Here is a 10,616-nt window from a genome sequence, read left to right on the forward strand (position 1 = left end):
TCCCGGGGGCCTCAGTCTAGGAGCCACCTCAGCGGCCGCCCGTGGCGGCGGAGGCGACGCGGGCCCCGCCGCCCACGAGCCTACCGGGCCGGCTCGGGGCAGTGCGCGAGGGGCCGGCGCCGCCTCCGCCGCTCGCGCGCCAGGCCGCAACCCGGGCAGCTCCACGACGCGGGCCGCGCCATCGCCAACGCCGCCGCCGCCGCCCGCCCCGCAGCCCGCCCGCCCGGCCGCCCGCGCCCCGCCGCGGCCGCCGACGAGCTTTCCCCACCATTATGCTCCGGCTCCGCCGCCGCCGCCGCCGCGCCCGGCCTCCCCTCCGGTGCCGCCTCCTTCCCGCCGCCCGGCGCCTCTCGGGCCTGAGCCGGCGACGGGCGCGGGGGGCGGGGGGGGGGACGCGCAGGCCGCCGTCTCCTCCTCCCCGCCGGCCTCCGCCTCCTCCCCGCCGGCCTCCGCCCTCCTCCCGGCTCCCCCCGCCCGGCCCCGCCGCCGGCCCGGCGCGCAGGGCTCTCGGACTCGAGGGGCGCCATGTTGGGGACGCGGCGGAGCCGGCGGGCGGGCGGGCGCGGAGGCCCCGCCGCGCACTTACCGCGTCTCCTCGGCCCCGGCCGGAGGGGCACACGCCGGGGCCGCTCCCCGCCCCCGGGAAAGTCGGCGTCCCCGCGAGGCGGCCGCTCGCACGGCGGCGCCGGGGCGTGCGGGGTCCCCGCCGCCGCTTCGGCTCCGCTCCCGCCCCGACTTTTATTGTGTGTGCGCGCGAGACTCCCGCGCGCCGGGCCCGGGAAGCAGGGCCCGGGCCGCCCCGCCGCGCCCGCGGGAGACCCGCGCCGCCCGCCCAGGCCGCGAGCCGGCGCGCGGCCCGCTCCTACCTTCCCGCGGCCCGGCCCGGCCCGGCCCCGCCACCCCTAACTCGTCTCAGCATGTTGTTCGGGGCGCACACACCCGAACCCCATCTCCACACACACACACACACACACACACACACTCACTCACACGTGAAGGCTACGTACGTGCAGGCGCGCGGGGGCCGGGAGCGCGGCACACCGAGAGCGCAGACACGAGGGCGGCATTGTTAGGCTCGGGCCGGGGGCCCCGGGCGCCCGCCTGCCGTCGGGGTGGGGGAGTGGGGGGGGGGAACAGAGGTGGAGGGGGGACTGTGTCCCGCTTCGCCCCGGCCCGCGTGGCCGAGGGGTGCAGGAGCACGCGCTCTCGTGTGGGCCACGCGGGGTGGGGAACGCGATCTGTTCTCCGCGGTCCGGAAGGCCGGGCGCGCGCCGGGGGCCGGCCCGGACCCGTTATCCGCCCGCAGCGCCAGGCCCATCGCTGGCTGGCCGTGAGTGACCGCAGATCCCCGGAGCCTAAGGAAGTCTCTAGAAGAAAGAGGGGACAAATTTTAAAAAAAAATTCCCAGCCATCCAGACACGTACAGACTCCATTGATGGTGGTCCTGCGCCCGCCACCCCGGCTGCCTGGTCTCCCCGGGCTCCGGGGCTCGCGGGCCGCCTGGGAAGTCTAAGATCGGTCTTACCCCAGGGACCAGCCCGCGCTCGCTGGGTCTCGGAGGGACCTGCTGGGGGTGCATCTCCATCTTCTGCCCCCTCCAGAAACATCCCCAGAACAATGTTCATTCGCTTGAAGAATAAATGTGCACTGTGGGTTGACCATAGGCAAATGGGAGACCGGCTGGGGGTGCATCTCCATCTTCTGCCCCCTCCAAAAATATCCCCAGAAAGTGTTCATTCACTTGAAGAGTAAATGTGCACCGTAGGTGGACCCATAGACCGGTTAACACGTGTTGGAAGAAAATGAAGCCATACCTGGTTTGAAGGCTAGACTCGGGAAATCTTAACCACCCAACTCCTCAGGGAATCACCGCTTTGTAAATAAAGTTTCTTCATCTATAAAATAAAGAACCGGTATACATAACACACGTGTCCTTTGCAACAACATGACATATGTATGAAAGATTCTTCCCTCTTAGGGTCAAGGTAGCTGCTGCATTATTCAACTCTGCTCCAGTTATAGTTCAAAGGCAACATTCCAATATATATACACGCAGATAAAATCTCCTCTTCCCTAATTAAACTGGATAGCTTATCTCTGGATTTCCTGTTGGGCTTGTGTAGAATTTAACCTTTGGCTCTTCCCCCCACCTCCCCCCCCACAACAGTGTTTGGGCTTGGGTGTGTGTGTTTGTTTGTTTGTTTGCCTCATTTGTTCTTGTGGGTCTGAGTCAGGTCCTGGAGGTTAGGAGAAGGACTGAAAAATCAAAATGGCTATTTCCAATCAGACTAAGATATATCATTTTATAAGGAGATTGTAAGGAGAGGACAAAAGGCTGAGGTGAGGAAGGGAAAAATAATAGAACTTGGGGAATAGTTTGCATCAATCCAGACTTGTTTCAGAGCCCGAGAGAAGGCATGTATTAGTCAATGAGTGGGGATGAAAAATTTGTCTCTCAAACAATAAAATATATCCTTCCTATTCTATCCCCCCTTTTTATATAAATTCTAAATGATTCCATAATGTACAAACTGAAAATCTTTTCAAAGACTAGAGGAAAACATAGAGAAATACTTTATAAAATTATGAATGGAGAATGATTAAATATCCCAAACCCTTACAACAATGGAGGGAAAGTCTCTCTCCCCTTCTCTCAGTTTCTCTGTCTTATCCCATACATCTATAAAATGTAAGAATGTATGAATTATGTATATCGTGTAGTTCTACCATATGTACATAGTAAATTCCTCTAATACCCTTTCTCCTACTCTCTTCTCATAAAAAGGACCAATCCAAGATTTCTGGAACTCACTGAGAACTACTTTGTAGCTGTAGGCTGTGGGAGTCCCTTGTGGAAATCGCGGAGAGTTCCAGGTTTACTAATTGCTAGCATATAGCAATAATAAATTCCTGCATGGATGCTCCCGAAAGGCCTTGTGTTTACTTGTTTTGCCTTTATGATTACATTTGGGTTTATCTTTTTCTTTCGCATGAAAGGCTGAATTACACAAACGTTCCGTTTCATCTGTTTGTCTTCTTGGTGGACAGTCTTGAGTGCACTGTGCAGCCTATGTAGCTGTGGAAAGATGCGGGGACACAGACGAGGAGCACACTATAGAAGAGTGACTGATCAAAATGTCCTTGTGTTAGGAGATTGATTAGGTGAATGAACAAAGCACCCAGGCCCTCCCCAGTGAGACTTGTGTAACATTCCCAGAGACTGGGAGACATAGTACTGAAGACAACTGCATTTCCAACTGACAATAATGTTGTTGCTTAGTAATAGCTATTCTTTAGAAAGTGGAGAGAGAGGCAGAAGCAAAATTAGAAGCTCAAGTAGGACATGTATGCAACATGTATGCAACAAATAAGAACTAGAGCACTACTCTGAAAATATAATGTAAGTTCTATCAGCAAGATAAACACCAACATCATCCCCCACAAAAAAACACAAAGGTCATCAGAGATTATCTACAGAAGAATTAAGAACTGTGAATAAATATGGACACATTCAAGTTTGCGAGTAATAAACAAAATGACTAAATGTCTTGGTGATGCTTTTCACATGGTGGAATGCTTTCTCAATGATGTCACTGGGAGTTTGTGTAACAAGCACCCCTAAACATGCCTAACAGGAAACTGAAGTACTATGAACTCTCCTATGATACCAAGACTTAAAATTATTTAATACATATTTGACCTGAGAAGTTCACATTTAAAATTCTACCCTAAAGAGAGCATCTGAGAAACAAAAACATAGGGGCAGGCATGCTCATATCCCCTATTTTTAAAAAAGGTACTAGAATAAATTCTTTGTACAAAAGGGTTTTGTGATGCTTGCACCATGCATATCATGTGCAGTTTGATCAAATTCACTCCAAGTTGTACTTAAGATACCTTCTCCTCATGCTTTGCATTGTCTGTGATGGGTTTCATTGTGTCCTTGTCATAAATGTAAGTGTATAAGATACTCCTACAATAGTCACCCCTCGCACCCTCTCCTTTCCCCCCTCTTTCTACCCCCTGATCTCCCCCCAAACAGGCCCCTTTTAGGTACAGATCCCACATATGTGTGAAAACATGCAGCAATTGCCTTTTTGAGATGTTTTATCTTATTTGAAGTGATGACCTCCATCCATTTTCCTGAAAATATTATTTCATTCTTTTTATCATTGGATAAAAATTAATATATATGTGAAACTAAACTCTTAAGTTCTATATAGTAAACTTATATGCAGCTATTAGCTTGTATTCACCTACCATTTCCACTGTGTCTAGTTTGTTAGTAGATACATAATACATTCAGAGCTGTATATAAAACAAAGGGCAGAGCTGCTGGGTCTTGAGAACAAGATGGGTGTTAATCACATGTGGATTTAGCAGCCACAACCCCAAGAAGTCTGAGAAGCCCTGGAGCTCAGTACCACCCACTTTGAAATGCACCAATCCAAGAAAGATCCCAGAGCAGACTTGTCTCTGCTCAGTATATGAAAAGCATAGGTTTAGGATGTAAGGTATGGCCATGAGCATTTGGTTCCTGAAACAATGTATAGACCATGTGTATGTATAAATTGAAGGAGAGCTACCCTGTCAAAAACCCTTTTGGCTCTATTGCCTTGGCTTCCTTATTTGAGGAAAAAGGGATGGAATTAAAATGCACACCTTCCAGCCAGGCATTGCTCCTCGGGAATGTGTGGCCCGAGAATTTCATCGCTTATATATGCTGCCACTTCTTAGCCCCTGCAAAAGGAGGAGAAAAATCATGATTTTATAATAAAAGGAAGAGCAGCCATGGATCTAACCTAGAATTTGGTTTGTAGTGTCAGGAATCTTTCAGAGATTCATGAAAACAGTATTTATTTACTTTATCTTGAGACAGGGTGTTGCTAGGTAGCCTCAGTCTGGTCTTAGTCTTACTGGTCTCAAACTTTCAATCCTCTTCCTCAGACTCATGAGTTCTGGTCACCATTACCCTAGCACCTCATTCTTTTTCTGCATTCTTTTCTAGCATTCTTTGATTTTATTCCATGCTTTTCTCTCCCCTAATTACAGTTTCCTGTAGTCTCCAGTATTATATTTTGGTTCTGAATGTGGTTTTCTCTTACCTTCTTTAATGTTTAGCCTCCTGGAATGTAAGTTACTCTGTAATAAGTTCACTTAGTGCTGCTCACTTTCCTGTGATGATTTTAAAATCCTGATTTGGGAACTATAAACTTTGGATCCGAATTGCAAGGGCAGTTCCCATTCATTGATACTGTCACATCACTTTTTGTAACTCAGATTGAATAAGGAGGCACTGGGCATATTTTAATTTTTAAGCTTTTGCAGTGTAAAATAAATCTATGTCTAAATGCACCAAAAGGTGCATTTCTGTCTTCTTCCTGTTCTCCTCATGTGTAGCAGCCAGGCCTAGGTTGGGACTCTGAGGATCTGCAGACCTCTGGTCTCGAAAAATAAAAACAACTACAGAATTTCAGCCTGCCCATGCCTTTAGGATTTCTCTCAAAATTGTCTTTGGAGTGGCTACTGCTGCACATATTGTTCCAAATTGGTTATATAACATCTGGCAAGAAACAACCTCTCTGTAGCCCCTACCTCTGTAAACAAAGGCAGGTTACTAACTATACTTTAACTTTCCCATCAGCACTAAATAAAACTTTATGAACTCCAGTGCCCCATGAGCAGATACCTGCTTTTGGAAGTTCTCTGTTATCTTCTTGTGCTATCTTCACCCAGCCTCCCTCTCCTGAAATCCTTTGTAATGCCTCTTCTATGGGAAGTTCTTTCTGGCTCTCTGCATTGATTCTCTTTATCCTGTATTTTTCTGTCTTTTCTTTCTCCCTTCTTCTGGTTGGTTACTTGGGTTGAAAGTTCCTAAGGGGAAACAAAGGAGGAGGCTACAATGCTTGATAAGAAATGTACTTATTATCTTGCCCATGTAATTGTAACCCCTCTGTACAGTATTTTCACAATAAAAAATAAATAAAAATTAAAAAAAAGAAAGTTCCTGTTGTGTGTGGTGAGTTGTAGTCACTACACAATGAAGATCAGAGTGATGATTCTGGTATAAAAGCAAGTGTCCACTAGAGCACTAGTGGCTCACACCTATATTCCTAGCTACTCAGAGGCTGAGATCTGGGGACTGTAGTTCAAAGCCTGCTGGGCAGAAAAGTCCCCAAGAGAGCCTTATCTCCAATTAACCACTTAAAAACCAGAAGTGAAGCTGTAGCTCAAAGTGGTAGAGCACTAGTCTTGAACAAAAGAGCTCAAGGATAGCACCTAGGCCCTGAGTTCAAGCCCCACAATTGAAAAAAAAAAAGCAAGTGCCCTAGCTGGGTACCAATGGTTCACACAAGTGAGAACATTTGGGAAGATATATTTGGAATTATTTTAGAAATAGAAAGGAGGGTAAGAAAGAGCAACAGATTGGGTGAATTTGTTCAATGTACATTATATGTCTGTATGCAAACATCACAATGAAATCCCTTTGTACATGGTGACATACTTTAAAAACTCACTAGTGGGCTGGGAAGGTGCCTCAGTGGTAGAGTGCTTGCCTTGCATGCATGAGGCCCTGGGTTCGATTCCTCTGCACCACATAAACGGAAAAAGCAGGAAGTAGAGCTGTGGCTCAAGTGGTAGAGCACTAGCCTTGAGCTGAAGAGCTGAGGGACAGCGCTCAGGCCCAGAGTTCAGGCCCCACGACTGACCAAAACAAAACAAAACAAAACAAAAAAACAAAAAACAAAAAAAACTCACTAGTGTGGTAGTGTAAATATTATATAGTATTTATGGTATCTGAGATGGTCTTCACTTTTTTCCTTTGTGATAGTTGTGATTAGATCATTCTAATTCCATAGAAGTTTATGCCTAAGTATTTTCCATTTTGCAATTGTTTCTCATTCGGAAGGACTTTCTCTCTTTTCAATTTTTTTCCCTTTGGTTGTAGGGCTTGAACTCAGGGCCTGGGCTCTGTCCCTGAGGCTCTTTGTGCTCAAGACCAGCACTTTGCCTTTTGAGCCATAGCGCCACTTATGGTTTTGGAGTGGTTAATTGGAGATCAGAGTCTCACAGATACTTTAATGCCCCAGCTGGCTTTGAACTGTGATTCTCAGATCTCAGCTTTCTGAGTAGCTAGGATTACAGGAATGAGCCATAGCACCTGGTTTCTTTTTAAATATTTGCCCAAGCTTTCTATCTCAATAATTGACATAAATTTAAAATGTATGCTATCATTATAAATTACATTATATTACCAATGGATCTAGGGAGATAGAAACATTTAAGATAAAAATTCTACTAAACAGCTTACTTTGAGAATTATCTTCTAAAAGTAGTAAAACTACAACAATGTCCAGTTGTGTTCCTAGCTCCTCTCTATTATTTAAATTTCTCTGTAATAAGTTCCTTAGCAAATGGAAGAAAAATATATAAAACATTTTAGATCTCTCAGGTAACATGTTAGGATGCAGAAATATAGGGGGAGGGCGAAAAAGTAAATAATCTTAGTATTAAATTGTACTTTCTGCAAAATTATAAGAGTCCCAAAGTATTTCTTAAATTGTCATTTTCTTTGCATTTATAGTTTGATTGGTTCTTTTGGCTTATAGAAAGTAGTAGCAGAAAGTCAGAAAATCTAGACAACCCTACTTCCTTTTTCTCTTTTAATTTAACCACTTTAAGAAATTTCAAACACAGGAAGTTCTGTGCCCTCCACTGCTAGTCCTCGAATGCTAGGCATTCTTTCTGTCTCTGGGCTGTGTCCTTCTGTCAGGCCATGTTTCTGTTTTTCTTCTTGACTGATGAGGTCTCCTATTAGTTTTATATAAACAACGTTTTTCAGGAGCAGACTTTTCTTTCATATTTGTATTCATTTCTCTTCTTATCCTTGACTTGCAAATGTGTTCAGAATATGAGCAAAGAAAGTAAAAGTGAAACTCAAGTAATTTGTGGTTTTTAATTGTTTTTTTCTTTGATGGGACTGAGGTTTAAACTCAGGGCCTCTCACTTGGGCCATATGGCTGAGCCATGCTTTCAGCTAGTTTTAAAATTAGTAATTGTATTTTTAAAGAATAGTATGGAAAGAGGTCATTCAATATAGTTAGATTATAACTAGACTGAGAAAAGATTACAAAATGTTATGTGATTACTAATGTTCTGAATGCTTATTATGAAACTGGTTTAGAGCTCAGCTTACCTAAGTAAGTCTACAAATGAAATAAATGCATGCTGTTTTAAATGCAAATGTATTCATTTCTAGTTAATACTTAACCAGAGGTTTCTATTAGAAGCACTTACTTGTTGTGTTAAACAAATCTTGAGATCTTTTATATAAGTTGTATATTATGTGAACAGTGGTTTTTAATATAATTTTATTGTTATTATTAAAGTGTCCTACAGAGAAGTTACCATTTCATGAGTCAAGGAATGAGTATAGTTCTTTTTAGACCATGTTCCCCCTTCCTTCACTTTGCTTTGAATTCAGCAAAGTGTTTTATAAGCTCATAAACAGTAGTATCTTGGCTAAAGAAAGTATGATTTACTTATAGCATAGAATTTATGTAAGTATTATAGAAGTTGGGAGGTTATTTTTGTATTAAGTAAAACACCAGGATATACATTAAAGGAAGTGGTTACATTGTGTAAAAAATAAACATGTATTTAATTTAAAAAAAAAAAAATCAAAAGGAGCAGGGCACAGTGGCTCATGCCTATAATTAATCCCAGCCACTTGGAAGGTAGATTTAGGAAGATCGTGGTTCAATGCCAGCTGGGGCAAACATATTAGCAAGGCCCTGTCTTAAAAAAAGATAAATATTGTGGGCACACATCTATAACCCCAGTTCCTCATGAGGGCAGGGTGGGTCACAGATTAAGGGAGGCACTGGGTTTAAAAAAAAAAAGTGCAGGATCTTGTCTGAAAAATAATCTAGGGCTGGGAAGGTGGCTCAGTGGTAGAGCACTTGCCTTGCATGCATGAGGCCCTGGGTTCGATTCCTCAGCACCACATAAGCAAAAAGAAAAAAAAGCCGGAAGTGGCGCTGTGGCTCAAGTGGTAGAGCGCTAGCCTTGAGCTGAAGAGCTGAGGGACAGCGCCCAGGCCCAGAGTTCAGGCCCACGACTGGACCCAAAAAAAAAAAAAAATCTAAAGACAAAAAGGGCTAGAGATATGGTTCACGTGGTATAGCACTCGCCTAGTAAGTGCAAGGCCATGGGTTCGAATACCAGTGCCAGAACAGAGCAGAGGGGAACTGCAAAATACTAAATATATTCATCTCTGGCACATCTCTGCTTTTTCCTTATTATGTTTTTATTTTCCCGAGCCTGTTTCCATCTTTAAGTAATCATATTTTGATAAAGTTGTCATAAGAGTGAATGTTTTAAATCATATTCATTTTGTAATGAAATTGTCCCCCCCCAATGTCATCTGATTCAGTTAACAACAACAAAGAAGTTTTTCCCATAGAATTTCTAAAATTGCATTCATTTATCAAATGAGAAACAACTCTACCCCTCAGAGGCCCATCAAACTGAAGGCATTTTATAAATCAAAGAAATTCAATATTGGAATTTTCAACCTAGCATTCGTGGGCTTTGGTCCATGTATCTGCCCTACTTCTTGGCTTTTGAAATGCTGTGTGAATTTTTCACAGACAGTGTTCTTGGAGGGGATAGGGAGGGCAGACTCTCTTGTTTGCATCAATTTCTCTTCTTCTTATTCCTATTTCATAACAACACAGGAGGGAAGAAGGAGGGAAGTTGGGAAAAATAAAAAGTGAATGCGCAGCCAGATGGTACATGTGTTCTTTTAGGAACAGGGTAATCCAATAGAAGAAAGGAGAGTCCAGTCAGAAGAACTGCTGACGAAAGCATCTCGTGTATGGTCTGTGAGAAGGAAAAAAAAAATCACCATGCAAGCAACACCAAAAGGGCTTTTTAAAGTGGAATAAGATCCCACAAAGGGAATAGGACATGTGTGTGTGTGTGTGTGTGTGTGTGTGTGTGAGAGAGAGAGAGAGAGAGAGAGAGAGAGTGAGAGTGAGAGAAACAGACAGACAGACAGACAGACAGAGAGACAGAGAAAGAAAGAATAGCTGAAAGCTGAGGATGTGAACTTTGGACACCTGTACCCCTTGACATCAGGCATCTGGGACCCCCAGGTAATTATTATATGGGGTCCATAGACTCAATATATGTGCCAAGCTCTGTGACCTTTGTCTCACAGACATTTTAACTATGTACACACGTTCTTTCCTTTATTGCCTACTGGCCAAATAGCCCCTGTCACCAAGCCCCTGTTCTTTCTCAACATTCTATTACAGCTTCCTACAAAGGAATTTGTGTTGCTTTGTAACAAATCAGCACACTTGCCCGTGGACTCTATCCTCTTGTCTCCTATGGGCCATTCAATTAAAGGTACCTATAAGTCTTCCTAATTGCCCTTCCCAACACTCTAAATAAAGTTCTTTGACAGTTTCTTAGGTTTGAATTGGTTGACAATTTTCCCTAACCTCAATTTCTAGAAGTCACTTCAGTATTCTATGTTGAAAAGCCTTTCTACTGTCTGAGGAGTTGTAGTTAGCTTGTTTCTCATGTACATTTGTCTTTGATTATTA

The 10,616-nt window shown here is 44.6% G+C and overlaps 1 protein-coding gene across 6 annotated transcripts in view; it reads right to left on the reverse strand.

Annotated features, from left to right (window-relative positions):
• The window catches only part of Zmynd11 (zinc finger MYND-type containing 11), a 96,727-nt gene extending 95,631 nt beyond the window's left edge, over positions 1–1,096 (reverse strand). For 3 of the 6 annotated variants that reach the window (XM_042686109.1, XM_042686107.1, XM_042686102.1), the window contains exon 1: positions 269–351. The gene's annotated coding sequence lies outside the window, so the exon portion shown is untranslated. Of the gene's footprint in view, positions 1–268; positions 352–586; positions 610–866; positions 890–1,007 lie in introns of those variants that run through there. The other 3 variants (XM_042686103.1, XM_042686106.1, XM_042686105.1) reach the window with 3 other exon arrangements.
• Positions 1,097–10,616: the final 9,520 nt, after the last annotated feature.

The sequence above is a fragment of the Dipodomys spectabilis genome, unplaced genomic scaffold, assembly GCF_019054845.1.
Source record: "Dipodomys spectabilis isolate Male_0828 unplaced genomic scaffold, ASM1905484v1 ptg000096l, whole genome shotgun sequence".
Taxonomy (NCBI): Eukaryota; Metazoa; Chordata; class Mammalia; order Rodentia; family Heteromyidae; genus Dipodomys; species Dipodomys spectabilis.